This window comes from Chroicocephalus ridibundus, chromosome 3 (genome assembly GCF_963924245.1).
Source record: "Chroicocephalus ridibundus chromosome 3, bChrRid1.1, whole genome shotgun sequence".
Classification (NCBI taxonomy): Eukaryota; Metazoa; Chordata; class Aves; order Charadriiformes; family Laridae; genus Chroicocephalus; species Chroicocephalus ridibundus.
The window spans coordinates 127,769,350-127,796,643 of record NC_086286.1 but is presented as its reverse complement, the minus strand read 5'-3'; the positions used below and the strand labels follow the sequence as shown (position 1 = coordinate 127,796,643).

The 27,294-nt window shown below is 45.5% G+C and overlaps 1 protein-coding gene across 1 annotated transcript in view; it reads right to left on the bottom strand.

The window, feature by feature from the left end:
- Positions 1-27,294, bottom strand: part of NCOA1 (nuclear receptor coactivator 1) — a 187,337-nt gene that overhangs the window by 129,030 nt on the left and 31,013 nt on the right. The window contains exon 2 of the mRNA XM_063330741.1: positions 3,825-3,993. The gene's annotated coding sequence lies outside the window, so the exon portion shown is untranslated. The remainder of the gene's footprint in view (positions 1-3,824; positions 3,994-27,294) is intronic.

The following is a 27,294-nucleotide window of genomic DNA, read 5'->3' as shown; positions in this document are numbered from 1 at the left end:
GAGGATTTATGTGTGAAAACAAGAGCATCTAATGGTATTTTTAGAAAATAGGAACAGAAAGAGTTCTCAGATGTGAAACTATAACCAGCTCCTGTAGCAAAACAGTTCCTCCTTAATTTCGCACAGAAGAGACGAAGTCACTAGCAGCCACCTGAAATCCCGTACACTGTTTTCTTCTCAACACAGGCTTGAAACTTCTGTCTTCAGCATCGCACAGGTGCCTCTAACACAGAAACATCCAACAGAAAGAGGTATTTTGACACTACACAAACAAGGACTGCAGCAGAACCAAACCACAACACAGGAAGAAAATGGGGGGAGACTCAAGAGTCGAACACCTTTAACAGGGAGAACGCTTTTAATAGAAGCGGTGACAGCTGGCTAGAACAGCTTCACGACAAATATGAAAAGAAACGTGTTGTGGGCCTCCACATGCTCGTTCTTTTCTTCTAAACAAGAAAAAACAACACAAAAAACCCAAAAAGACTCAACTCTTCAGCATTTGTATTTGGCAAGCTAAACAGAGACACACATCTGTCATTGCGGCTGCAGTCTGGCCACCAGAAGTACCAAAGCCCGACCTGAAGATGCTTTATTGCTGGTGGGTGTCCTCTGCAAGGCAGCAGAAGCTTCAGACCTCTCCCTGCACATGGTCCACGGCGCTTGTCCCATCCGTTCTCTACCAGGCAACCCAGAGAGCCTTTTCCAGTGGGCATGGCGGGGGTTTCTGGTTGGTTTGTGCTTTTCACTTTTTAAAAGCACGGTTTCAGGAGCGCCCCAATGGCTTTAATTCATACGTGGCGAGACAAGTCTGGGATTTCTTCTTCCTAAGTCCCCAAAAGTGCTGCGGGCATCTTTGTCTTGATCAGCACGACTCCCTTTCAAACACATGGCTGAAACAACATCCCTCTCTAAAACTAACAAAAGAGGTAGAAGAACAGATGATTTAGAAGTACGGTGAGTGCCAAGCCCGTCATCTGTGTCCTTCCTACCCCGCCAGCAGCCCCCGGGAACAGGGAACGGCACGGCAGAGGTTACGACTTCAAGGAAACTCACCTACAGTAAATACCCCTCACGAGATACCATTTATAGAGTGTTGCAACACTTGAAAACGCTGTTAACAGCAGGAAATCTATTTAAAGTGGAAGGAATATGATCATTAAGGAATAAAGAGGGAGTTTCGGCTCAGCAAAGACCTAGGGCTAGGGTGGGGGAGGGAGCGCCTCGGCAATTGCATTTACCTTTTTTCATCTCAAAGCCCCATCGTGGGATAAAGGGGATGGGAACTCAATCACGGCAACTGGGTTTAATGCCAAGCCAAAAAAGTCCATTTGCTAGAGGAAAGAATGAAATTTAATAAGACAGGTGGGGGGGTGGGGGGGGGGGAATAATAAGGAAAGGCTGGGAGGTGCCAGGTGGGATGAAGGCAGGGCTCCCCCCGGCTCCCCCCACGCAACTGCAAGGGCTAGTCCGTCAGTCCCCTAAATTAGGGGAAATCCAGAGCAGCCGAGGAGGCACCTCACCCTTAAAATTCATCTAGAACTCACTCTTCCTCCCCGCAACGATATCCAATTTCACAGTTAAGAATTTAACCCTATACTTGCCTGGGCTGCATCCGTCGAGCTGCCTGATGTTAAGAGATATCTCAGGTAAAACCTCGCCACTGCTGGGTGGCTGGTTGGTACTGACTGATTTGGGGCGGGGGGGGGAAGGAGAAAATAAAGAAGAAAAGGCTGCATACAGCCCAGCCTGGGCAGGGATTAATCGGTGCCTGGGAAGCAGGAGGTCGGTAGCGGGGAGAACCCACCACCAACCCTGCGAGGTCACCTCTTCAAAAGCTGAATTATCAAATCATGGAATCATCTAGGTTGGAAAAGACCTTTAAGATCATCGAGTCCAACCATTAACCCAGCACTGCCAAGTCCACCGCTAACCCATGTCCCTCAGCATCACGTCTACCCATCTTTTAAATGCCTCTGTGGATGGCGACTCCACCACTGCCCTGAGCAGCCTCTTCCAATGCTTCACAACCCTTGCTCTGGTCAAATACCAGAGAGAAAAATGAAGACATCTTAAAAGTCACAGAAGCTAAGATTTTTTAGTTTGTGTGTGATACAGTTTACCCGCTTCCAAATCAAAAAGCAGCTGTTATGTCCAGAGGGGAAGGTGAAAAATCCTGAATCCGACTGTGCATTTATCGGGCAGAGTGCGGTTTAATAATTAACTCAGAGCAGCACTTCCAGCACTGCATCAGGGCTCTGCTCTTTTCTTACCGCTCACGGGCAGCCCCCCAGCTCCCCTCCATCCAGGCGACTCCGAGTGAACAGGTCGGGACAGCACACGGCAATACAGAATTGATATTATTTCCAAATTTTACAACCACACCTAATTACCGCCATCATGTTGTGCTACAAGTGGAAAACACCGAGGCAGAGAGCAAAGAGCCTTGTCCAAAAACGCAGGGCAAACACTAGCCAGCCAGGGGCAGCGGGGCAAGGGGGATGTCTCCCCAGCTATCGCCCACCCCTGGCTCCATCTCGGGTGCCCGATTAGCTACCTTCTGTCGCGGGCGGAGTGAGTAACTTCACTTGTAAGTGAAGCACCTTCCAGCCACCAACCGATCAGGGGAGGACATCTAGAACAGGGGCACCAACATCTCCCAGCCACCACAGTCCCTGCTGCAGCCATCACCCCACCACAGTTTAGGGAAGCAGACAACTCAAGGACAGAAACCAGGTGGCCAAAGCAGCCTACGGAGGACATCCAACACCAGTATCTTACCGGGACCAGTATTTACACCGCACAGGAGCAAGCCACACTCAATCCAGAAGGAAACATCCTATTTTCCATTGCACTCCAGACAAAACTAGCTCCGACACAAAAGTTTCTTGCAATACCAGCTATCTCAGACCGAGAATTGTGATACAAGCAATATAAAATTTCATCAGGCAAAAGCAGCTGTAGCGATATATGTAATTTGTGCCTTACGGCATGTCAGCTAGAAGCTGGTTTTCCAGGGGAATTAGCGGGGTGCAGATCCTCCCCTCTCCCACGTACTCATGGTCCACCGCAGTGAGCGCTCCCAGCCTGGGAGAGAGCCTGCAAATCCCGCAGCCGTACAGTAGCCGCAGCCAACGCATCATCCAACTACTACTTGTTTTACCATTTTGTTCATTTCTAAATATATCCTACCGCCTTTGCGAGTCACCACTCCATTACAACAATTTTTCGTTAAGATACTGCCGGCTGTGGGCAAACCGCAGAAGCGTTCAAGTTGTTACACGCATCAGCTATTCAGAGCTACGAGGATGCCGAGAACACATTCCTTGCTTTGAAAGTTGTAGTAGCCCTTGCCGTAACACCTTTTGATTTCCCAAGTTTGTGACTTTTAAAATCCTCTAGCCATGGACTCGATTCACCTGATCAACACCGCGAGCCAGCCTGCAGCACAACACTGACATACCAAAACCACGTATTATTCTTTAGCACAAATCCTTTGCATACCATTCTGCCACCGCAGCAATGAGCTATTCAATTTTGCAAAACATATTGGGAAAGCGCAGTTGATTCAGGCAATAGCTTCATCTTTATGAGCTTTTAAAACAACTCTGGTAGCTACAAATGCAATGCAGACTGACGGCAGATCTCATGTAGGGAAAAACAACCCAAAGGATGCCAAGGACAGAGGAGAAACGGTGACTTTTGCTTTCAGCAGTCTCAGTAATTAATTCTGCATGAAGAGGTGCTCCAGCAAAAACCACCGCCATGACAGGTTTAAACATTTTCCGCCAGAGGAAAGAAGAAACAGAGACCTGCAACCTTACCTCTATCTTCCCGAGGTGAAAGATGGTTCATGGGAAAAACTGGATTCTTCAGCTAATTAAACAGCAAAACGACAGAATCCTAGAGCCTCAGCAAACGCAGGCATCGACCTTCCATGGGCAGTCTTCACATGAACTCTTCTGGTAGGGGACCAGCATCAATTACTGAGTCCTGTGGAGGAAAAGACAGTTTGTTTGCATTAGCTTTCATTTATCTTTCCAAATCATTATTCACACGATGCAATTTTCAGTGTTTTAAGTAGAAAAACGGCAAAGTTGAGGTCAACTATTAATTCACAGCAGCATCACCAACAGCTTGCTGACCTTCTCAATGCTATCAATTGCAAGTTATCTTTTTTATTTCATTGGAAAAGAACTCATCGAGGTTCCTCAAGCTTTAAGCGACTTGGGGAAATAAAGTAAATGAAAGGGTAATACTCCAACCGATACGTTTTGTTGCTTTTTTTAAATTCTCCCCTCCCTCTTTGCCAATGCCACTCCTAAGAAATAAAGACTACCCTGCAGAAAAACACAGTGCAGATCTAGTCGCAAATCTGCTATAGAGAGACAACATCTACGCAACACGGGAGATAAAAACTAGCACCAGAAAATTACAGCTGGTGTTTACAGCCAACAGGCTGCAGACCACCACCGAACTCGTAAAACTCCAAGATAATGAGATCCTTCCCTGCCCCACAAAGGCAGGGGTAGTAAATCTCTGTTGTTACTAAGCACTAAGCTAGAACCGGATCAAGGGGATTTCTCCAATTCCTCCTCTTCTGCAGGCTTTCTGCAGCACCTTCAATAAGCCAGGTAGCCTCCGAACCTGAGATGAACGTAATTATTTCTCTCCTGAAGCAGGTACACCATAAAAAGACACCAAGACCACAGTACGTCCATGTTCTTCAGCTATCCCCTCTCCTGTAAGTCCTACCAGTCTGAACCTTGTTCCTCTCGAGCCAAATGCTCGTATTTCAACTAATCTGTGGCTTGCAAAGACTTTGCTTCATTGAAACATTTTTCATAAAATTGGTCTCCTTATTTAAAAGATGTATTTAGGTATTTAAAAGACAGGTAGAAGTAGTGCTTAGAGATATGGTTTAGTGGTGGGTTTTGTCAGTGTTAGGCTGATGGTCGGACTCGATGATCTGAAAGGTCCCTTCTAACCTAGGCGATTCTATGATTCTATCATATCATGATGCGCTGCCTGAGTTTTAATGAAAAAGTAAGTAATTTTTAAAAAAACAACCATGGAAACACTGAGCTGAGCACCTTTTTTCCAAGCCACTCCACACGTTGCAGTTTCTATAGCCAAGCTCGCTACCTACCCCATCCAACGCTCCGAGACAGAAGTCCCAATATCGTTTGTGAACTTTTACTTGTAGCAGCTATAGGAGGCAATTCGTCTTAATCAACCTTCGACACCTAAGAGCTGGTTGGAAACTGGAGCTGGTAATTCCAGGGTCCCTCTGCAGTCAATAAACAGGTCCACAAGCATCCCCTTGGAGAGACTAGATGACCCTTAAAGGTCTCTTCCAACGCAAACTAGAGGATCAGGTTTGGTCCCCAAGGAACCGCTTTAGGAGCCCATATTAAATTACTGCCTGGATGCGTCCGTTTTCTTTCTTTTTCTTTCTCTCTCACAGGTTTCCTAGGATGACTGCGTTAAATTTATACCTCTAAATCCCAGCATCTGAAGCTAGATGAGAGGAGTACCACCGTTAGTTCAAGACCTGCTTGTCCCCATCGCTGCTTCTGCTATTGCAAAAGAAATTACTTAGATGGGCACGGTCATTAGAACATCATCTTAATAACGCATCCATCATTAGCAACACAAGACTCTCATAAGTCACTCAATGCAATTTATTCATGAAAAATCAAGTAGGCAAAAAGAGGGAGGAGAACCCAGATGGCAGCATCATCTCCAAGGCACTGGCAAAGAGCAACTCCGGAATCCACATCCCGAGAGAGAGGTGTGACTACAGCACATCCCAACGGGAGACGGGATGCCCGCCTTGTTAAGCATCCATTTTTATACAGACGTGCACATAAATGAACGCAAAAGATGCACAAACTGCTGCACTGCTCAGGCTTCCAGTTTGAAAGTTCCATTTCACCGCTAGGAGACGGTCTTTGAGTTTCTAAATAATACATACGTATGTCCCAGCTGCCTTCACAACCCCTACAATAAACGGACTAAACGATGCAAAGGAGTGGACGTTAAAAACAGGGAAACATAAATAATAATGGAAACTTTAAGAATGTGTTTCCAGATTCCTGGGGCAAGGTGTGTGTCTAAGGGGGATTAAGCTCCAAAAACTAGAAAGGGAAGATGTTCCTGTTTTGAAAAAAAAATAAAATAACTCTTCTCAACCTGGCTCTCGTGAAAAGGAAAGCGACAATCAGAATACAAAATACATGTAAGAAAGAGAAGAAAAACCAAATATTAAAACACATCAGAAATGAAGTGATATGAAACAGCAAGGGAAGAAAACACAATGAGAGGAACCACAATACTCACAGGTTTGAGCGTATCAGGTTATAAAAATTACCTAAAACCAGCAAATTCCAGCAACGGCCGAGAACCGTTACTGCACAGAAACAGAGCAACCACCAGCAACGTTACAGGACCGGCAGAAAAATGCAACAAATATTTCTGTTCATTAATTAAGAAAGAAACCAGATGGTACAGTCGTGCCACAGGAAACATTTTCTATTCCAAACAGCAACGCAGGCAGATGTGAAACAACAGCGAACGGAGCTGGGCCTTTTTATGGCGGGAGATCTTCAGCCGCATCCCGGGGGCTCGAAAAGAGCTGGACAAGAAAAAATCCGGAGCATTTATTTTAGCTTCCCCCGAGCGTTAACTATGGAGGCTTGAGCGCCTTGGAGGACAGGCTGTTGTGACGGTATTTTAAACACGTGAGCAGGACGACCAGGCTAATAACAAGCTATCGGTCCTGCTCACATCCCAGGAAGACAAGGGAAATGCCGGTATAAAACCTGATTAGGAATTATAGGAAGCAAATAACTGCTGACTATCGACACATAGGTCTTAAATCAATTGTATGTGTTTTTATTAAGACTACAAGATTGGCTGCAAACTGTAACAGCTCTGATGCAACGTACTTAGAGTTCAGTAATCATTTAACTTCGTAAAGTATAATTTCTCAAGTAACTAGAATTCCATTACATAACGGGGAATATATTAAACAGATTAATAACTGGCCAAGCGACAAGTCATAAAATATAACTAGATCATCATTAATCACGTGCTCGCACTGAAATCCCAGAAGGAGCAGTGCTCGCGCCCTACATTACTCATCCTCCTGCAAGCCAGGAGCAAAAGCCACCGCAGCTCCAGCCCCCACCAACTCTGAAAGCTGCAAACAGCAAAGGACACGAGATCTGGATCTCTCACCAACGTGACCACAAGCAAAGACCTTCCACGTCTTTATCACCAAACACAAAGCTGGGGCAGAGGCCCTTCCCAGTGCAGAGATGTAACAGAGGAGGGACCCAGCAGCAGCTACGGAGGCAGCAGCAGCCTGCTCGGTGCAAGAACAAGGGGAGAAGAAATGAAAGTAGCAGGTGGCAAGTCCAAAACCAAACAAGAGACAGCGGTTTCTCCACACACAACCCAGCTAAGCGGTTTAGCTCCTTGCTGCAGGATGTTGTGCATGCTAAACATCTGCACAAGCTCGAAGAAAGACCAGCCGTGTCCCAAAACAGACACCCGTGACGGTTACTAATAAGATGGACATCATCTCTGGCTCAGAAAGCCCTGGAGATGTTGAAAGATCAGAGGCTGGAGAGTTGGGAAAGAGTCGTACCAGGTCTGCCCAGTTCTCACATCCTTCTGGAGGTTCCACTTTTAGAAACAAAGTGAAGATCCATCAATGTTATTCTTATATTCTCAACTAAGAGTAGCAGAAACTGTACTTTGGAAAAGATCCCAGTGATGGTGGACCACCAACCACACATGGCTCCGCAGTGCGGCTTCCTTTGGCAACAGCGCCGCACTGTCTACATGCATGAAACTCTCCTGAACGTGGGAGCTCAACCCATGACTTCAAATACAATTGAACCCAGGGAGGTCCTACAGCCTCTCGTGCAAGTGACCACATCAGATACTTTTAACAACCTCTCCTCTTTTCCACAGATGGTGTTCAAGGCCAGGTTGGACAGGGTTTTGAGTAACCTGGTCTAGTGGGAGGTGTCCCTGCCCAGGGCAGGGGGCTGGAACTAAATGATCTTTAAGGTCCCTTCCAAGCCAAACCTTTCTATCATTCTATGAAACTATGGCTTTTGAACCCCAAGCAGCTCACAGGCGGCCCCACAGTCACTCCCAGACTGCAGCGCAGTTGCACAAGAAGCAGTGAGGTGATGCCGTCCCAGGGTCATCAGATGATCTCAGCCCACATCAGCAGAATAAAGCAGGTTTGAGAAGCAGACAGAAACACGTGCCTCATCTAGGGAGCACCAAAGATCTTCCAGACCTAATTCCCTGGCAGAACTGCTCCGTCCCCTCAAGCTCTCCCACGTCCCACACTCTTTCTTCTCCTCAACCATACGAAGATCTCGCTAAGCTTTCCCAGGTCATTACTACACGGCCTGTCTGCAGACCACTACCTGTAGTCCATAAATCACAGCAAGAAGCTATAGGAGCTGGATCTTGGCTTTTCTTTCCAAAGCGTAATACCTTGAGGCAATAATAAGACACTTGACATGCACAAGCTTCAGTTTAAGATATAGAGAGATCTGGAGGACAGATAAAAGAAATGAGTATCCATAGATGATATACATCAACAGCCCGGGATATTTTTCCCTTTCATCAGAAAGCCTTTTAATTAGCAGGAATATGCACTTAAGAGGTTTCCAACATTAAACAACCCAAGACCTTTCACTGAAGCTCGCACTGACTGGTGACCTTTGCTCTTCTGTTTTCTTCCCAAATCCTGTATTCAGCATTTTTTGCTCAAACTATTCACAACTTTCACCGAGTGGTTTGAAGTGATTTGCTCTAGGCATACCGTGTTTTTCCCTCCAACAAAGCATCAAAGTCGGGTTGTTCCCTGCGACCCGACAAAGCAGAAAGAAGAAATATCCCATTTGAGTCCATAGATTGGACCCTGGTTTTACACAGTTGAAGCCGAGGGCAAGAAGTGGGTTATCCATGATCTTGTTAAGCATATCCTCTGAAGCTGCTTTGAGCAAGGTTCAGACCAGACAACCCTTCCACCTAAACCATCCCACATTAACTACAGCGGGCTCAGTGTATCAGAAGTTCTCCTTATCCCATGAAAATGTATTCGAACACACACAGGAGAGCCTGTGTGGAAAGCCTGAACCCACCAGCCTTTCCATCCGCATGTCTGCTTTGAAATTCTATTCATTGGTTGAAAAATTAGTGGAGAGTATAAGGAAGCTAAAATTTAGCATGGTGTTTAGGGTCAAGGTCAACTGCTAATATATTTTTGAGTAAAATACACCCACTGAACCACTTCAGACGTTCCAGTGACCCGAGAAACAACTTCCTGTCATCCTTCATCCAAGCTAGATCTCGCCCAAAACCTTTCATCTTTAACTTACTACCACATTTTCCAGCTCCTCTAAGTCATGTGCTTTCTACTGCATCTTCAGCCGTGGACCTACAGGGCATAAACGCTTTGCCAGTGAGTTCTCACACGGCCCCTGATGGACCGAGCCACCACAGCACCTTTGAAGCGGTCATCCTTTAGCGTGGGAAACACCCATCTTTCAATACCTCCCTTGTTATATTTTACTTAAGGCTCTAAATATTTTACCGGTGACTGTTTAACATTAAAATGCATAAACAAGGGTCCATGCAGCCAGGCTCAGAAACAGCATTGCTCTCCTCACTTGATGAGTGGGCTCCAGACCTACGACATGAAGACAACCGTGAACGTAGCTCCAGGTTTGTCTGCCCTCGGCCCACGCCGTGACCGCAGGATCATCTCCTGTCTTTCTGCTGCAAAAGTTTGTTCCGTGTAGCCCAGGTAATCAAACCTAATAAATTCTAGCCAGCTATAAAAAGCAAGTGGAATGGAGTTCGGAGAGATTTAATGTTTATTGTATGTTGACAAAATCCATAATTTATTTACTTGTTTTTCATTGCCGTGCTATATATATATAAAGGGCACACTACAAAGTAATATTAAAACAGAACAGCTTTGTCACAAGGGGTTGCAGGGAGCCTCCCCGCCAGGACCTTCCTTCTCTGCCTGCTTACAAGGACATGCAGCACCTAATACTTTTTTGCAACTCCTCCAAACTCCAAGGCTGTGGGGCCAGTCTAAATGCTGCATTTTTAAAGGATATTTAATCTCCCAGGGGTAAGGATATTCAGGCAACAGTTTCAAGGCAACGCTAATGTCTCACTACGTTTCCCCTCCCTGTGAAAATACTCTTTCAGGTTCCCTTTAAATTTGATTTTGCTTAAGAACTTATACACGTTTTTGGGCATCTGGAAAGCTTGTTTTCCTCCTTATCTACTTTTTCATGTATTACTGCTTGATTTATACCCCATACCAAGTAATGTTGCAGGAGCCAGAGAGAAAAGCCGTTTTGCAAGAGGGCTAAATCTGTTTGCCAGTTAACTGTTGCAAATTAAAAGGTCAGAAAAACAATCACTGTATTTGGAAAGAATAATTTTACACAACTAAGACCTTAACGGAAAGAAAAAAAAAATACATTAACTTTGTTCCAGTAAAGCAAGTTGTCTTATCTACCCATACGGAAGTTTAATAAACAGCTTTCTGTACTTCTAAGGTTTTGACCGCGTGCCAGGTTTTGCAGGGATCTCACTCGTCCCAGATGAAACTGCGGGGCTTTAACTGCAAAGCAGAGAGTGTAAAATATGTTTTAAAAGAAATCTGAAGGAGAAATTGATTGGGTTGGTTCGTTTAGGCAATCAATAACAACAGGGAATGCTAATACTAGAGTTACATCTGCAGATTGCTCGGCTGTTACAGACCAAGTCCTGTCAATGAACCTGCCGGGTCCCAAAGCCCACGGGACTCCTTGCAAGACAGGAGAGGCACCCAGAATCGCAGAGTCATAGAATTCCCAGGTTGGAAGGGACCTTTCAGGTCATCGAGTCCAACCATCGGCCTAACACTGACAAAAACCATCACTAAACCACATCACGAAGCACTCCATCTACCCGTCTTTTAAATACCTCCAGCGATGACAACATTATGGAGCCCAAGTCCAGAGCCCTGCCAGGCTTTTGGAGCCCAAGTCAGGAGCCCCGCCAGGCTTTTGCCAACTCGAGAGTAGGGCAGCTCCCGGTGGAAACACCTGGGCTTATTCACTGAGGCTCTCAGTGGCTGCTGGAGCCATCCAGGGAGAGGAGGGAGGCAGTTGTAGCTCCAAGTTTCGGCCAAAGCAGCAGCAACAGCATTTTCTGGATGGCCGTTCACCTCTCCTGTTCTTGACAGACTGTCCGGCAGTCATCCTTGGGGATAGCAGAAGGACTGAAGAGGCCAGGCTGAGTTCCACTGCCATATAATTCGGGTTTCGACTCATTGAGAGACAAGAAATGGGTCCAAGGGGCTTGGAACTAGATGATCTTTAAGGTCCCTTCCAACCCAAACTGTTCTCCGGTTCCATGATTCTGTAAGCAAGGAGGACAAGCCGAGATCGAGGGTTGTTGGGTCCCTAAACCCCAACTATCTCCAGGTGGCACACAGGGAGAGAAGAGCTCAGCAGAAAGGAAACGCTGTATTCATGTATGTGACACCAAGTATAAAAGAACTTCTTTGGCAGGTCTCCTCAACAGCCTCATAGGTCGATGAATGCTCAACCTGCCACAGGTCTCCATTGTTGGCTTTTCTCCATTTACTCACCTCATCGCAACACCAAGCCTAGAGTTCCCAATTTTGGTATTTATGCAGATTACTGTAATTTTGAACCAGCTCAAGATTTCACAAGTGCTGTGAAGCCGTAACAGCACTTTGTTGGCAGAAGTTGCTTAGTGATATGGTTTAGTGATGGTTTTCATCAGAGTTAGGCTGGATTTGATGATCTGAAAGGCCCCTTCCAACCTGGGCAATTCTATGGTATTAAGTCCCCAGGCTGGACCACTTCAGGAGCTACAGGCAGTGGAAAACACCCAAGTCAAAATCTCGCCCTTGCCATGACTTGACCCACCAGCTCCAGGGAACACTGGACCTGCTGCAGGATCCTGCAAAGAGAATAAACCTGAAAGCTCTTTAGGAGATGACACTTTCCAAGGGTGCTTCAGCCATCCCCACCGCAGTACACGCGAGCGGGACTCTGGTTTCACACCCTGAAAGCAAAAGTTTGCTTTAAGGGGGGGAAAGAAAATCGCCAAACCAACAAAACTTGAAGCATTTTTCCATCCACACACAACCCAGCACGCCGGGTGCCCACTCGCTACATTTTGCCAAATTAATCCAGAACTTGCTCCGAGCCAAAGGAATCATTAGATTTATGACCAAAAACTATCAGGCCATTAACAGCCTTAACTGCACACTTTATATTAGTTTTTAATAACTTCCTGTTACAGATTAGATCCAACTTTATTCCTCCCTCACCGGCTGAACATGAACTCCATGAACACCCTAATTTCTAGAAGGGCATCCACAGCCTCAGAATATTCGGTTTCTCTCATTAGGGTAAATTTGGTTTCCAGCCAAATGACATATAAATAATTATTTACACAGCTCAGTACTCCTGCGATGCTCAGGATCCTTTTCTTCCAAAGCCTCGCAGTTATCTTAAAAAGCGTCTACCGTCATTTGCAAACTATTTTGTCAGACTGATGCCAAAGGGTGATAACCGCTTGATGTCAGCTCCTCGGAAAGGCTGAAATCGCAGAACGGTTCCAAAGGGCTCTACTTGAAGTTATCTCTGAGCGATCTAGGAGAGGTGATCTCGTACAGAAGAGGGGAACTGGTGTGAAGAGCTGCGCAAATGCTAATTCCACGTGCTGGGAAGAAGCAGCGTGTTTGAAAGTGGAATTTAAGCTGTCACAAGTTCCCTGTTCCAACAAAACCAGCTCCTGCCACACTTTAAAAATAAACCCTTAATCTGAAATCTCCTGCAAAGAACAATCTTGATCTTAGAAACGTGAGACTGACTTTTAATTCTTTCCTACCTTTTTTTTTTTCCCCTCCCTCCTCAAAGCCAATGGCAATGATTAAACCGTGACAAATGGGTTTGTGTATCGGTACCATGATGGAGCAGGCTGCCGACCAAGTACACCTGAAGTGATGCACAAATATACTGTTACGCCAAGCGATGCACAGACACTGTGGTGGCCTCAGCCCTTCCCGATCACTCGAACAGCTGTGCACTGGATTACAAGTATGCGGTACAGTACTTTAAACTGTTTACTTTCTTACTATTCATCATTCAAATGTGCTTAACAACAAGCACCAGCCTGGGACAGATGTTCTTGCCTTTCTTTCTTCCACAACCAAATGCAATTTAAAAAAAACTAACGGAGAAGGGTATAATAAATAAAATATATAAAGGACACTGTATATAAAATCAGAGTTCAAAAATTTTTCTTAATATATGAACACAGCGGTGGTGTACTGGAGTCCAGCCGTAGCAACTTTGCTCTTAATTTCTATGTCTGGACTTCCAGCTCTTAATTAATCCTTGTCTTACATTTTTAACTTTAAAGATGCTTTATTGTCCTGGCATCAAAACAATGACAGGGGGAGGCATTAGACATTGTGAAATCCTAGTTCTTTTGATTTCAATGAATTTGGAATTTCAATTCTATTAGACCTCAAGAACCGTTTCACGAGGGCCTGGGTCCTGCTGAGCCAAGCCTGGGAGTGAGCGTAGGCTGAAGACGCAAAGGGCTCGGCACCATCACAGCTACATCTCAATAAAATCGTCACCGTCCTCAGCCCAGGGATTTCAGATCTGTATCTCATCACCTTTATTGAATCCAAACCGTGGCAGAGCTCGTTATAGCCAGAAGCAATTTAGAAGTTTCCGAGAAGCTGACTCAATAGGCTTCTTTAAAAAGTAAAGCCAACGAAATAATTTTAGGATGTTCTCCGACGCTTCTTAATGATATAAATATATTGGGACGATGAAGGGGGGGAAAAAAAAAAAAAAAACAAAAACCAAAGACAAGTTTCTGAAACAACCGTCACTTCAAGATTTCAAAACTGCTCTTCTCTCGCTGCCCCCATTACTCACATCAATACGCTGGAGATTTTATACAACGCAGAGAGCTCAGACAAACAGACGGGATATGAACACACAACTATTGTGTTTACCATAATCCCTGGCTGACAATCAAATAACACAAAGCATATTAATACTAAGAAAACAATTATACTGGAGTTAAAACTTCATATATTATGGAATAGCATAAATCCATATTAAGAATACACACCTATAGCTACAGAAAGAAAATTTGGTAGTAAAAAGGTAATTTTGAGGACTTTAATGAGTGGAAAAAATGTAAAGTGAAACCTTCATCACTGCGTGTTACTGCACACTAAAATACAATGCTGTTTAAAAAGTTTAAATCCATGTTTATTTTTTTTAATTATTTCAGTACGGTACTCAAAACAACAAAAAAAAAAAAACAACTGAGACTTTATCAAAAAACAAATCCCTTAAAGCGGTAAGAACATTTCTAGAAGGTTTCATCAACATCAGGGCCACGGACGGGAAATGGCTTAGGCTGCTTCTTGGTCTGCGAGAGAGGGGAAAGGTGGCTGGAGGGGAAGGGAATTCCAGGTCCAAGAGCATCCAGCGCCCAAGCTGCCACGGCAGGCAGCAGAGCACCGCGTGCACGAGGACCATTAAAGGCAGTTTGGAATATATGGCCAAAGCTTTTAAGATGACACGCTTATCAGCCTGAACGCCCAAAGCAGTGCTTTAGAAATACAGGATTACTGGGAGGAGAGAGCCTGTGTTTATACAGAAGGGCTGCAGTGAACTTAAAAGCTTTACAGCTCTTTCTCATGTATTTATGCTTATTAAAAAAAAAAAAAAAAACAAAAAAAAACAACAAGATGCCATATGCTTATCTGTATTTCTAACTTTAGCTGTTTGAATGCTTTGTCTGAATCGACTCCCTACGGGAACTGAGAATTCCCTCCCCCGCTTTCACGCACTATTTCAGCTTAAACATTTCGCCCATGACACTGCAGAAGGTGAGCAAGGGGCTGCCGAGGGTGGGCGTCCCGCTCCTGCAATCAACTGCGATGGCTGCACGCACACGATGGGGCTGAGATGATGGGGACAACCACTTTACCTTCTCAGCTACTAGCACCCACTGCCAGACCAGGTGCAGTAATCGTAATTTCTCATATAAAGCCTATTCCGTGCTATAAACTGGCCTTGACTGGGCACTGGTGGAAGAGCAGCTCCAGAGTGGTGAAGGGGGGGGACTGTATAAGGGAAACGGAGACAACCTGGACAGAGAAGTCAAGGGTTAACCACCGCTTTTCCCCTTCTCCACTGCAACCTCGAGTAGCTCATGGAATCTCCAACCCCCCAGCTATGCTCCTCTAAAGCCTGTTTTCCAGTAATTTTAGAGAAAAGGGATTCCAGCTGCACACGCGGACTAGCGAAGTGTCCGTGCTAATATACATCCTCCCTCCTCTGCTCCCGCATCCATCGCGTCCTACCATCGGTCCAGAGCCGCCCCGAAAATACAGCATGGCGCTGGGTTTCTGTGTGGTCTGCCATGAAAAGAGGGCACAGGCAGGGAAGGAAAAAGACTTTTCAGAAGCAGATGACTACAGCCACGCAAGCTGAATGTAGCTTTATAAAAGAGGGGAGGAAAAAAAGCTGTTCATAAACTGCTTTAAGCCAATCCATCGAGATGCGTTTTCTGCAAAACGTGTCTCTTGCAGAACTTCAGATCCTGCGGGCAAACCAAGCCCTTCACATTCAAGTTTCTCCCATCCATCAATCCAGAGACGGAGCTCCCTGCTGCTCTCACCCTTCCAGGGAAACCAGCTCCAACAACAGAGGATTTGGCTGAGAATTTCCACCTGTGGCTAGCGGCAACGGGAACAAGCCTTTTTCTGTGAAGCTCCTCAAACCAGACCCAAACCACCGCTTTTCCTTTTCAGAATTAAAAGCAGATGGTAAACAAATCAAAGGACAGTTATCTAAACAGTTGCTGAGATTCAACATCGCTCTTCATTACCCAGCTGAAATATATTGTTTTCACATTCATACTCCCAGCTCCAATCTGTTTATTGGTTTGCAATAGTGGGGAATTTCCTCCTCCTTTTCCAATAGCAACTTGGTAACCACAGCGCATTTGGCAATTTTTTAGACAATATTCCTTTGAAGCGTGAACCAAAAGGGGCTGGAAATGAGAAACAGCCACTCTGGAGGTGGTACAAAGATGCACTCCACCGTAGAAACTTCAGGGAAGATTGAATCTCCTGAAATAACTCCTCGGTGTCGCCATTCGAGGGGAGAATTTGATCTACCCTTTTCTGACAAACAGGCAAAGCGAAGGATTCGGAAGTGTCACCTCCAATATCCATTCAAAACCTGTACAACACGCAGCCTCCAAATCACTTTGATCTACCGAAGAACAGCACGTTTCACGGGTAAAGCCACCGTAAAGAAACCGGGGGCCGTAGGCGCTTCCGATGGGCACACGCAAGGTGCCCAAAACAGGAGCAGAGCGAGGCCGAGCTCTCTGCACCCCAATGGCTGCCCCTCTGCCCCATCCCATGGTGCAGGACCCTCCTGGCAGACGCCATACCTGCACCGCAGGGCCATCGAGCTGCCAGGGTGTTTTTAATTGCAGACTCGTGCCCTAAAGCAGATGGGGTCACCACGGTGAGAACCAAGGCACATTTGGGCAGAAGACACCAGGGTGGAGAAGCACCACCCTGAGGTCTCCAGTAGCCCCCAAGTCCTGAACTTGGCACAGTAATTCCTCTGTCAAGCCCAGAAATTCTGGTCTTCTCCAATTATACCTGCGAGGTGCAGGGAGTTGGACTCCATGATCCTTACAGGTCCCTTCCGACGGGAGATATTCTATCATTCTACGATTCTAGAAAGAGAGATATAGGAAAACGTGGATCTCAACTAAAGCATCCATTTTACTTAATCCCCAGATTGCTCCAGCAGTGTTTATACTCTAACATGAGAGCACTCCAGCTGCAATTTGCTGTATAGAAACACGACCAGAAGGGAGAGAACATTGCAAATCCAGCAAAAAAACACCCACTCCTGCGTTACATGTATTAACCAAAATGATCTCCTAACCCATTAGCACGACATCCCGATTCCAACGCCATCCTGAGCTACCCGAGGAGGTTTGCTGACCGCGCGTTCCCCTTCCCGTCACGTACGCAGCGCGGGAAGGGAACGCACGCTCATCCTCATCCTCACCCGAGCAACAAGGTGGTTATCACTAATTGCAGCAGCAAAACAACTCAATGAGACGGCAAACACGGGCATAAAGCAGAAGGGAGAAGGAAAATTTGGAAATCTGGGCAAGCTTCCTCACGTTTTGGTTTCTGCAGGTGTAAAATGGGAATTACTGATGCGAACACCTCTGGTTAAGTGCTATGAGCTTTGCTTACTGCACCTTGTAAAGCAGCAGTGTCTTCTGCGCAAGAGACTCTGAAAAGCTGTCACAGATCTGGAAAAGGAAATTACATGAATCCAAACAGATGGTTAATCAAAAGGTTAGCCACTGGTGCTGCAGCCAGAGGAAACAGGGTTTTCTTCAGCAAAAATAAATCATATAAATAATATAAACACCAGTGGCTTAAGTCAAAATAATACTTTAGGTCAATCTGGACTTAACACCTTCAGCATCATCCCTCTAAATCTCAGCATTCCTGACTTTCAGCAGTTGAGCCTTAAAATGACTTAAGTCTTTATAGGTCTTCCAGGGTCTCGCGTTCCTTCTGCAGCCACCTCGCAGGGCGACGCGGGCGAGTGGCTCGGCAGCACGGGCTTCTGCTCACGTTCCCAAAACACAAACAGGTACAAAGAACAGCATCTGCACTTCGTTTCGGTGGCAAGATTTTCAAGCATCAGCAGCCAAAACTGTTGGACCACCATATAACCCCAAGCGTGGGCTGGAGGAACACTCTGGAATTTGTTTTCTTGGTGTGTTTTTTTTTTCCCCCCCCCGAACACACAACATTGGAAGGGACAGCGCCAAAGTTTCAGAATCACAGAATGGTTTGGGTGGGAAGGGACCTTTAAAGGCCATCTAGCCCAACCCCCTGCCCATCTTCACCTAGATCAGGTTGCTCAGAGCCTCAAAGTCCCACCGCGTGCCAGTAGAGCGCCGTGAAGCACTGGACTGCAGCAAGAGACAGTGTTAAAATAAGCTCTTTGGAGATGAGCTTTATATATAAAATTTCCATGGTTACCTCTGTGCAAGTTACCATGGATTAGACGGGACTAAGTACTTATTTTTCCAAAGCCACTTATAAGCATTTAAGAGATTTTTTCCATTCTTGCCTCAAAGTATTTCATACCATTAGCCACTGTTTTTCTGATCATATACATTATGTATTAAGTCTTAACCAAAACTTAATTTTATACTTTTACAGTTTACAGGAACAGCATTAGAGATAGGTACGATAAGAAGATATATATTTATATAAAATGTCAAGCTAATCTTGACAGCTAGTAAAGTCCTAGTGTGAATTAAAGGCTACAAGAAAGTATTTTATCATTCTACCAGACGAAACAGCTCTTGGATCAGACCGATTTTTCCAGATGTTAGAAGTCAAGTCAGGGGCCATAATCGCATCGATAACCATGGCTAACACCTACGCAACTGTGTTTAAACAGTAATATTAATGATTCTTGTCGTGACTGCAGGAACTCAAGCTGAGGTGGTGGTGTTTTCAGTCCAAAGAATGAAATCTGTAAGATTGTCCAAAATCAGAGCTATTTCTGCTCAGCACCACTTATGGAAAAACTCTTATCTGGAAGGCATTTCTTGATTTGTATTTTTAATGAAACATTTGAGGCTGTAGGACACTACTTCTGGGAAACCACCTACAACAACCCATGAGCAGCAAGTCCAGGAGCTGCAGACCTATGTGAACACCACACTCCCCACCCAGCTCAGTCACCCGGCTGGTTGGGCAACACACACACAACCCGCCTAGCCCAGTATCTTCTTCAACTGAAAATGGTGAGAAATGGGCTTTTATAAGCATCTTTGAGATAAATAAGGGCATTATGTGGGATGCCAACACTCAGCAGAAGATCCCAGCTGGTCCATGAGAAAGAGACATTCAGCTCAGCGAAACGGGTCCCGTCTTTCATGACCTGCACTGCCTGAATATGACAAAACAACAAGCAGATTTAGACGCTGGGTTTTACTTCCGTCCAACCACCAGCCTTGCTTTGCATCACACACCCAAAAGAGCCAAACCCTAACAGCCTCCATTCTACCGCCCCTCATATACCCAAGTTTTGTCCTTTCTTTCTTGGGAATTAAAATAATCTCCACAAATACAGGGCAGAGCAGACAAATCATTCATTTAAAGGGTCTTGGTCCCACCTGACTGGGACTATGGGTGTGTTACAATGGAATTAAGATACAGAAAATGAGTTACACACCCCTGTTATTTCGCAGTCCTACTTATCTTCCTCGAACTGCCAGAGGCATCCTAATCCCCAGTTTCAAGAGAATCGCTTCTTAAAAATGAAAGGAAAGCAATTTTCAAAGCCACCCCACCCGGCAGGGAGAGGGCTCTGCAGGAGCTTGGCCTCCGGGCGCGCTGGCAGCATGGGTTTGGTTCTCCAGACCAACGTTGCCCCCAACGCTGCTCAAAGCCAGGTTGCCCTTTGCCTCCTGCAACAAAAACGACGAGCTCCTGTTTGACGTTGGATTTCCATCGGCTTCACGTGGCACCGTAAAGAGTGCGCGGCGTGGAGGCAGCCAGATGTGGCCCACAGCTGTCGCTGAGGAGCGATACCCAAGCCCTGGGAGGAGACACTGTTGGGAACGCGTGACTTTCTGCTGGATCAGCTGGTCCATTCATCCCCATTCTCCCCTTGGATCTGCTATTTTAGCTCTGCCATCACCAGGCACGTCGCCAAGAAGCAGTAAAGACGATTTAATTTCTGGAGGAGTGGTAGGAAAATTGCAAATCTGGGATACGATGATAAAGACATCATCTTCTTTGTGACTTGCGCCATAGAATCCACAGACATTGTACGAAGATACCTGTCACTAAACGGATTCTTTTCACAGCATTATCACTCGCTCACGCAAAACTTCAACAGATTGCCAGGACCTGGAAGAGTTGGTGGTTTCAACCACGGAACCATTCCTTTAAGTTAAAACAGCTTTCCATGAAGTTTTACAAGCAAAGTGTCTTTCTTTTAATTTGGACATTGTAACACGTCATTTCGCTACCTCAGCACGCTTTGAGAAGGACATACAGGCAAACTGTGATTTTTAAAAATACTGCACTGAACAGTAGTATATGCAGACCAAAGGGAACGACTTTATTCCCAAAGAAAAGACACTGCAAAGCAATGATGTATGTAAAATAAGTTTCAAAAAGGAATTCTTTTTTTCAGATCAATCTTAAACAGGAGTGTGATCAAAACCACACAGGAATCTAAAAATATCTAACCAGAGAAAACACTAAACAGCAAAACACGGAGAAGCAGCCCTAGACTATTTATTAAAGGGATTTATTCCCCTTTTTTCCTTTCTTTACAGGTTCCCAAGTGCTACCTCAGATGGGCCACGCAGCAGGGCACAAACCACCAAAAAGATCCAGACCATTCGCACCACAAGGTGCAGGACGAGTGTCTTCGCACCGTCTCCACGTGGCTTTTCGCTCGGCTTCTCAAAGTCAGGCTCAGCGCTAGGGATGGCTAAGACAATCCAAATATTATCTGTGCAAATCTACACCTGCACGGGGACATCGTGTTTTAAAAGAAATGGCTTTAAAGCATGTTAATAGTTGCTGAAATTCTTCATTTCGGGAGCAGCCCATCTACAAACGTTTCGTGTTTTCAATCACGTTGGAGCAAATTAACTCCCCGGTGTTTGAAGTCTGAAGTGAACTCGCTGCGTGGTAATTACCTCCTGCTCACGTACAAGTAGCTGCTTGTGCCAGCCCACCTCGCTCCTGCTTCGAGAGGCGACGCTCCCAAGTCCCGCCGTAGCGCCGCGGCTGTTTACGTTTCTGAAGACAAGCCTAAAGAACTGTTTTTCCTCCCCTGCTTTAGAAAACTCTCTCCAGAAGAGCTTGTTTAGCCAAAGATCATGGAAGCTTTTGGGAAAAAAAAAACCAACAGAGGAACTTTGACAAACACCGTTTCAAAACCGCTTCCTAGAGCAAGCTGTATAAAATTATCTTGGATACGTGCTTTTCCCACTCGGTTAAGCCAGGCTGAAAGGGAGAATTCCCCGGTGATTCAGCACATCGTTTGAAAACGTGATGCTTTTATTAAGCCCGAACAAAGCGAGGCCTCTCAAGGAGGCACTTGATTTCCAAGCACCTGGAGACGTTCAGCGCTTTGCCAAGCGCTCGGGGTGGGTCCAGGCACAACATCCGCACGGAGAGCGAAGCTTTGCTGATGAAGGTACAAGCCTACAGGTAGCGGCATAATATTGACAGCACCTCCAGGAAAAGGATTTATTGGCTTCATTTGGTTCTCTTAGGAGGGCTCAGCACAGCATCAGCAAGTTAGTTCAGGCTTCAGACATATAAAAAGATGCAAGGCGCTGGAAAAAATATGTTGCATGTTGCCCCCTTTCCATCCCTCTGTTATCCACCTCTCTCCCCAGTGCACACCCTCATCTTCTGAAACTTGCATTAGGTCTACCTGTTAAAAATCCACACTCCCTTAAACACAAAACACCCAGTCCCAGAGGCCACCACCTCTCTATGGCCGGTGATTTTATGTTTTAGGGTGCTCTTCTCACTTTGCAACGTAAGCGACCTCACCGTGTGGCTCAGCTGCAGCGGACGGACTTTCTGCTCCTTTCATCTCTCACTACGAGATCTCTAAGTGCTTAGAAATTAGACCAAAAGTCCTCCACAAACTTGGTGGTCAAGCTCTTGGCATCTAGGAGAGACCCTCGTGTTCCTAATTCAGGTCTTATTCTCCAAGCGCTCATCACTCCCTCAAGTTTTATTTCACAGACCTTAAGGACGCAAAATATAAAAGGTAAAAACACGAAATCAGAGATCAAAGCTGCCCCGACAGACAGAAATTAAACTTAATATGCCTTGAGAGTGCTCTCGTGTAAGTAAGTATTTTGAAGCTGATCAAGTGTTCATAAGCATTAATATGCTTATAAATATCTGCTCACAGAAAGAAAAAAAGATCAGCTAGGAGGATTTGGCTATATACAAAATGTAATAATTTCCTAAAATAAGCAAATTAAAGGAAAATATTTTTATTTGTTCCATCAAGGAACGTGATCTTCAAGTTGATAGTGCCATCTCTGGAAAGTTATCCAAGCGGGTAGGCAAGACTGGGGAAGTAAACAAAATTCATCTCGGAAGAACCCCGTAATAACGGATCAGGCGCACGTGGGGCTACGGGGAGATCATCAATAAGAATCCCAATTAAAAAGCAACCGGAGGGTGGGCCAGGCAAACTACATCAAAATCTAGAAGCTAAGTTCAGTCAAATAAGTAGTATTTACTAGAAATGAGGATTGAGGTCCTGTCCATCTGGCAAACGTCTGAGACATCCTCTTAAAGCTCTCTTGGCTCTGCAAGAGCAGGACTTTATCCTCTAAGGAAAAGAGATGGAAAACAGCTCACAAACCTCCTCCGTGCAGACTTCAGTCCCTGTGGATGTGATCTGAGAAACAGTAGTTTCTGCTCTTTATTCCCAGCATAGGAAATAACAGACTGGGAGATGACGCTATCTTTTCCAGTTTGCCTAAAAAGAAGGCTAAACCACTTTTAACATCTAAAAGATAGAGTCTGGCTTCACCTTTACATGTCTGGGATTTGGAAAGGGATATACACACAACTGATCCCCCCAAAAATACGCAACTGTATCAGGCAAGTGGGGATAAGGGACACACATAAGGGACAAGGGACACACGACTTGGTGGTAAACGCAAACCTGCGAATGGTGGGTCCAATATAAATGCCTGTAACTCGTTAACTCTCCTGGCAGAGGTGACTGCGGCCAAGAACTTCAGTCAACTGATGAAATAAAGAACATTTGCCCCAGGCTCAAATGGATATTTCATTAATTACGTGAGAATTAAGCTAAGATTAAGCGAAGATAGAGACCTCTCTTACGGGAGCAGAGGTCAAGAACTAAGAATTTGTTTAATCTCGCGGATAACAACAAACTGACATCAATAAGAAACAAGGTCTAACAAATGCACTCTTAAACACGGGCTTGAGATTTTGTAACGCTAATATTTGTGTACAGATGGCATCCGCTGAAGCAACCCTATTAATGCTTCCCAGCTTATGAACCTTCTCCACGTGGGGAAACAGACTCAATTTGGGTAATAACATCTATAGTTTACTGGAAAGCGTTGACCCCCACCACAGTAAAGCACATTTTCTGCGGTATTTAGAGATTTTGAGGGCAGAGTGGGGAGAAGAGAGCTAATTTGGGTAAAAGACCTGACCATTTTGTTCGGAATGGCAGATCCGAAGCTGAGCAACCATCGATGTTTCTGCATCCCCACTAAGGAGCGGGGTACGCGTGGGAGCATCCCCCACCTGCCCAGGATCACGCAGCAATGATCATCTCAACCTTGCCTTCCTTGACAGGCAAAGAACCTACCCGAGATGAAAGCTGCGCTTCACCACGTCCTTTGCAGCGAGAGGACAAGAGGTGATGGCTTTAGACTAGAAGAGGGGAGATTCAGACTTAGATACAAGAAAGAGATTGTTTACCCTAAGGGCGGTGAGCCCCTGGCCCAGGCTGCCCAGGGGGGTGGTGGCTGCCCCATCCCTGGCGGGGTTCAAGGACAGGTTGGACGGGGCTTGGAGCAACCCACTCCACTTGAAGATGTCCCTGCCCACGGCAGGGAGTTGGACTAGATGACCTTTAAAAGTCCCTTCCCGCCCAATCCATTCTGTGATTCTATGATTCTTCAGTTCTTCCTGGCGTCCCACCTTCTCCTTAGCTGTGGGATGCTCAGGGTTCAGATGATTGCAGCAAATTAATTTCCCACTTAATATGCAATTTTCAGTGACCATTCATTGAGCTTCTTGCCCTTAATCGTTTTGCTTAATTTATTTACCAAGGGTCGCTCCTCTCTACGCTAAATGCAAGGCCAGAGGGCTCCGAGCAAGCCGCAGGCTGAGACCTCCACAGCCCTGGTTAGCTCATCAGGAGCCGACTCCCAAGGACCAGACGTGCTGCTGGAGGCTGCTGCTCTGCTAAAGACACATTTTTCCCCAAAAGGTGCTGCTATTCCACAAAGCTGGTGAAACAGGCACCTCCCGCTCCGTTCACAGAAAGGATTACCGGTGCAGCATCTTAACGCTATGCAAGAGAGGAAGCAAAAGATGCTAAAAACTTAAATTTATATATTAATAATAGATAAATACGTGCACCTTAAATATATTAATAATGTTCTTTCAAAGGGCTTTTGCCGACCTCTGAGCTAGTCTCACGTTGCATTTCCAGCTGCAGGACGGCCACACAGGTAAGCAGAAGACTAAATGTCACAATCTTGTGAATAGTGGCCTCCAGCTTCCTAATCTTAAACCTTCCCGTGACACAAACAGCCTGCGAGACCATCTAAGCTCACCCCTAAAAAAGGTAATTCCAAGCTTTTTGCAACACGTTATTTTTTTCTAGGCAAGAACTTGCAATTTTTTTTCCTCTGTCCAAACAAGCACAGGTACGAATCCCGGTCCTTTTAGGTTCTAAGCACGAAGAACAGTTTATGAATTTTCTAAACATAAAATAAGGGCTCTAATGGAGGAACTCGGCCTGAACCTGACCCTTCCCTACTTGGCAAGTGCTTCCCTTTCAGTGATCCGACCCTAAACAGATCCATCCAAGAGATGAGGAAGGGGGAAAGAAGGATTGGATGCAAACGCATAGATTACTATATGGAAATGACATTTTTAAAAAATACTATGCTTCCAATAGTGCTGGCATAAAGCAAGGAATTACATCATTTATCAGAACCTGGGAATTGTAGACTCCTGAACGCCTGGGACTTCCAGTCCTAACAGGTCCTCTCTCCTTAAAAATCCACAGCAGATGCTGAAAGTTATCTGTCCCTTCGTGATTTCGTACTGAAAGTGCCTTCTCCTCCTTTGAAGGAGCGGGTAAAGAAAATCTAACAAAGCTTACTTGTTACCGTTTCTTGGAAGAAAAGGGCCCGCAGCCTATTCAGCCTCTCTTCTTCCTTCTTCTCCGAATAAAACAGCCAGCCCCGTACCTTGAGCGAGCACCCGTTTCCATGACAAGCTTGGCACTGGCGTTGGGAGTCGTTAAAGTCAGGAGGAGGAGAAGCCCGGCAGCACGCCGCCCCGAAGCCGAGCTAGAACCAACTCTCTAGCACAAATACGCTATGTAAACACCAATAACATAATCTACTTAAAAGCACTATTACCGATGATACAGAACCACTGTGAATTTTCTAACACAAAGATAAATGCTAGCACAAATATTTGTTTAGCGCTAAACAGTAAGACCGGAGCAGAAGCGATTCTGGCCCAGAGCAGCTCCCGATGAACCGGAGCTGCCCGAGCACCGCGACTGCTCCATCAGGGCTTTAAACCTGCCGCAAAGAGAAACCGGTTTTTTTAATTTTATAAAGCAGCGTTAATATTTTATGATTGCATTCTTCTGCATTCCAAACACATAAATAACTCCAGATTGCTGAATGCCTCAGCGGCCAAAAATATATTCTCTTTACCCTTTTCTGCCTTTTTGTGTTGGGAGTCGGGGGGAAGTATACGAAGTATAATGAAAACGCAATCTGACATCATGAGTAATTCTAGGCTTGTTCAAAGACTTTCTATCTCTAAAAGAATATGAAATCAACCTAACAGGTCTGTTTAACAGGGACGTGTAGTAATGCAGATAAAATGAAACTGTAAAAACTGAAAAGGCAAGACAACACGCTCTGCAGTAGAGACACTGTACAAAGATTATTCACTAATTTCTCCTTTGATTTAATTCCGTGTATATCTATTCCAGGGTCAACTACTCGCAGCCAAGCAAGAGAAGCATTTTGAGGTTGCTATTGCAAATTACAGCGTGGGAGAAACCGGGATCGCTGCTACCAGAGCCCCTATGCCGAGATCCCCGATCCCTGCTATCACATTCAGGGGTGAAGTCAGGAACGAAATGATTCCCAACCTCGACAATACGCCCTGAAATTTTCCACGCACATCCTAAATTTTTGAGGTCATCCTTTCCTCAGGACTTCCTCCAGTCATTCTTACATATTAAATTCTAACATCATACACTCAAGCAACTGCCTTTCTCAATGGGAAAACAGAAATGATCCGGAAGTCTCATCTCAACCTCAATTCAGTATTTCCACCCTTCCCCCTTAAAACACTTAAAGCCCTGCAACTAGGTGCTAAAAAGTAGCAACAACAAACACATTTCACTTAAAACTAAGAAAAAGCACGCAAACAAGTCATAGAACTCCAAGGGGTATCAAGCCCAGGTCTGTTCTCCGTTTCAATCTGCTGCTCGCAGTTTTGGTGTTGCAGGATGGCACCTTCACCTGCATGTGAAGAAATTCTTTGGTGTGAGGGGGGTGAGCCCCTGGCCCAGGTTGCCCAGAGAAGCTGTGGCTGCCCCATCCCTGGAGGGGTTCAAGGCCAGGTTGGCCGGGGCTTGGAGCAACCTGGGCTGGTGGGAGGTGTCCCTGCCCAGGGCAGGGGGTGGCACTGGGTGGCCTTTAAGGTCCCTTCCAACTCTAACCATTCTATAACCAGCCATCAAACGTTTTGCCCCCGATGCAGCGCGTACCATTAACCCATCCATCAGCCTCATCCCCGCCGCTCCTTCTCTTATTGACATTGAAAACTCAACAAGTCCTTTTATAGGCAACTGAGGTTCTACCTCAAAATACCATTGGACTCGATAATCTGAAAGGTCTTTTCCAACCTAAATGATTCTGTTCTGTGATTCCAATCTAAAATGACACACCAGGGAGATACTCCCAGCCCTGGAACAGTGCTAAGTTCCAAAATATTGACCTTGCCTCAAAGAAGTGGAGGGTTCAGGTTAAGTCTGCATGGACCAGTCCCACCGCTGGTGCCGCACGCTGCAGGAGAGACTCTCGGATAGTGGACCACAACACGTACTGGTCTTTCCAAAAAAACAAGCCGGTGAGCAAAGAGAAGCAAAATGGAACCCACACCAAAGTAATTTCACAAAATAAAAGCATATAACCACCAAGGCTATTCAAGAACAAAAATCCGATGCCCATCTACTTCTCATATACTATCTTATTATTACAGCTAAAGCATGCAAATAAAAACCTCTCGGTCCAATTTAACTACCGCAG